We start from the raw sequence: 3,475 nt of genomic DNA on the forward strand, positions 1-3,475 counted from the left end.
TCCACACACACATCTTTCCTCGAGCACCGTATTACCTAAGGTGGAGTTAGGAGAAGTGTTGCCAGGTTGAGAGGTGTGCAGTAACTCTTAATCAACATCTTCATTAACCAGATGAAAAGAGACAATCCAAAATCCTGAGGCGAGCTCTCACTAAACATTTACAATACAGTAAACAAATTATAGTGACTCCATATCACGGCCATTTGGCAACAGCCTTGCCGCAGTGGATACACCGGGTCCCGTCGGATCGCCGAAGTTAAGCGCTGTCGGTCGTGGCCGGCACTTGGATGGGTGACCATCCGGGGCGCCATGTGCTGTTCCCATTTTTCGGGGTGCACTCAGCCTCGTGATGCTAATTGTGGAGCTACTCCACCGAATAGTAGCGGCTCCAGTCACAGAAAGCCAACATAACGACCGGGAGAGCGGTGTGCTGACCGCACGCCCTCCTCCGCATCCTTAGCCGAGGATGACACGGCGGTCGGATGGTCCCGATGGTCACTTATGGCCTGAAGACGGAGCGCATATCACGGCCATTACAGGAAATACAGAATAGCATGACTTCAAATTTAATTCTCACGTTAGACCTTTGGCAATGCCACAACACCCTATAACTGGAAGCATTTAAAGTAATTACAAAACACTCATTATCATTTCAAAAGCGAGCGAGGTGGAGCAGTGGTTATCGCCCTGGACTCGGGAGGACGACGGTTCAAACCCGCGTCCGGCCATCCTGATTTAGGTTTTCCGTGGTTTCCCTAAATCGCTTCAGGCAAATGCCAGAATTGTTCCTTTGATAGGGCACGGCCGACTTCCCATCCTTCCCTGATCCGATGGGACCGATGACCTCGCTGTTTGGTCCCTTCCCCCAAACGAAGCGACCAATCATTTCAAATCCTGAGTAGTTCTTCCCAAACTCCACCCAAACAGTAAGCACCAGACGTTTAAAAAAACGCTATGGTCTTAATGAGACGACCCCAAAATAAGAAGTAGCAAACCATGGCAAACCACGGGGAAAACAGCAAGCACTGGCATTCAGACAGCAACGTTAGCCAACATGGAGCCTACGGCTATTAGTCAGTACTGAATAGAAAACATGTGTACGGATTAAAGAAAACGCATTTACACTCGGCCCAGTCAAATGGTTCAAATTGCTCTGAGCACTATGGGACTTAACTTCTGAGGACATCAGTCCCCAAGAAGTACTTAAACCTAACTAACCTAAGGACATCACACACATCCATGCCCGAGGGAGGATTCGAACCAGCGACCGTAGCGGTCGCGCGGTTTTAGACTGTAGCGCCTAGAACCGCTCGGCCACCCCGGCCGGCTCAGCCCAGTCAATAGCACCCGCGCGGGCAGACATCACTTTCTAGCTGACTATACAATTCGCTTCAACTACATTTTAACCATGTTTACAAAATGTCCGTAACCAAATTCCACTGCCACATAACAGATAGGTCCCTATAGCCCTGGAATAGGAAGTTCGTTGTATACAATGAATCTCACCTTCATACAAGACTAACGTCTGAGTCGATATCAACCCAGGGTAATGCGCCGACGGCGAATCCGGTTGATGATTCCAATTTCCCGCCAGACCGAGGCACGTGGCGCGCTAAACCCACGCACCGCCGGTATGATGGCAGATCGCGTCTCCTCGTAAATGGTTCGACAGAGAAGGCTGGCCACGATGAAACTAGGTCCGCAGGGCCACGGCAGTTGGCGGCGCTCGTAGGGTGAGCCAGAGCTGCACTGCGCGTGTTAAAAAATGCGCGGCCACGTGACGCAATTGAACCATCACAATAACTGCTGCTCTTTGCCTTAAGATGTGTCCTAACACTCTATCACCTCTCTTACCAAAGTTCAGTCATCAATTTCTTTTCTCTCCAATTCGATTGAGTATCATACCCCTCCACTAGTTGCGATTTATTGGTGGAATGCTACGTAAATGCAGTCAGTCTACAAAGGACACTGCATAAAAAACGATCGTGCGACCCATCCTAGAAAATTGCCCTAGTGTATAGAACATGTACCAGATAGGAGTGCAATGGGATATTGCATCCACTTAGAAAGTTTTTAGAACCAACTTTAAGTGATGATCATATGACTGTCCTCTATGCAAAGTTGCCATAGGGATCACGAAGGGAAGAATGGACTAATTACAGCATGAACGGAGACGTCTAACTAATCACTCCTCCCGGATCCATATGTGTATGGAATGGGAAAAAGCCATGATGACTAGAACAATGTGACGTACCCTCTGCCATGCACTTCACGGTGATTTGCAGAATGTTGATGTAGATGGTGTCCTATCTACCGTTCTAATCTTTAGCATTCTTCTGTAACCCCATATTTCTAAAGCTTTTTTTCTCTCCTTGTTGGAGCTGTTTTCCACAGACGTTTCACTCAGTTGCTCCGGACAACTACTTCCAGAAAAGGCTTACTAACACTTAAATTTATATTGGGTGCTAACATATGTCTCTATGTCACAAACGTTTTTCTTGTAATTGACGGTGTGAATGTCGAATGCTTATCCATGCACATGTTGTAAGCGGATTGTCATATCGCTGGCTTAGTTGCAGAGTATCTTTGCGGGCAGCGCGTTTGCAGAGTCGAGCACGGGACACGGAGCTGTTATGTTGTGCTGTGGGTAGCTCTACATGTGAAAGGTAGCATCATGGACGTTCAAGTGTTGCTACAAGTGCTATTACAATGAAGTAATGAGATATGGAGGTGAATCGACTGAAAAGGGTCGCAAAGTAGTCACGAAATATGGGCAGGCCGCCGATAAAGTGTTTGAGTATCCGCTCGTTGCGTGTCGTACCGTACAACATCAATCATCCGCGCCGTGTTCGGTCTCCCAGAATGAACTAATGTGAATCAGTAAAAATTAGTTACCACAGAAGAGTGCAGTCAAGTGCCAGTGTCTTGTAGCGAGCGTGAGAACATGCATTCGGTCATCGCGTTTCCGCATCATCAACAATCAGCCGCGCCGCGTAGGTTACGCGGACGCTCGTACAAGTGATACTGTGGACAGAAATCATCAAGAATGTTAATTGAGATAAGCAGTTATGACTTAGAATGTAAACAGTGCAACATGTGATTTCTTATCGTCTCAAAATATAGATGTTCATACCAGACGCAGGACAGTGTTGTGCTTAACGTTGAGTGGCTCCCCTAAACCCCTTTGCATATTTCTATAGATAATTTCAGGTAAGCCAGCAGCAGTGTGGAGCAGAACAATACGACCGCCGCGGGATTATCAGGTACATGGCGTGGACAGGACGCACGGTCACGAAACGAGAAGCGGCAAGGAGCGACAACCAGTTAAAGGGACCCCCACCATTACAATGTATGACACGTATACACCTTTAAGCCGTTCACAATTATACATCTACATCCACAATACCCCGCAAGCCACCTGGCGGTGCGTGGCCGAGGGCACTTCAGGTATCACTAACTGCTCTTCCCTGTCTGT

The 3,475-nt window shown here is 47.8% G+C and overlaps 1 pseudogene; it reads left to right on the forward strand.

The window, feature by feature from the left end:
- Nucleotides 1-205: 205 nt before the first annotated feature.
- Nucleotides 206-323, forward strand: LOC124724160 (annotated as a pseudogene).
- The last annotated feature ends 3,152 nt before the right edge of the window (nt 324-3,475 follow it).

This window comes from Schistocerca piceifrons, chromosome 1 (assembly GCF_021461385.2).
Source record: "Schistocerca piceifrons isolate TAMUIC-IGC-003096 chromosome 1, iqSchPice1.1, whole genome shotgun sequence".
NCBI classification, from domain to species: domain Eukaryota; kingdom Metazoa; phylum Arthropoda; class Insecta; order Orthoptera; family Acrididae; genus Schistocerca; species Schistocerca piceifrons.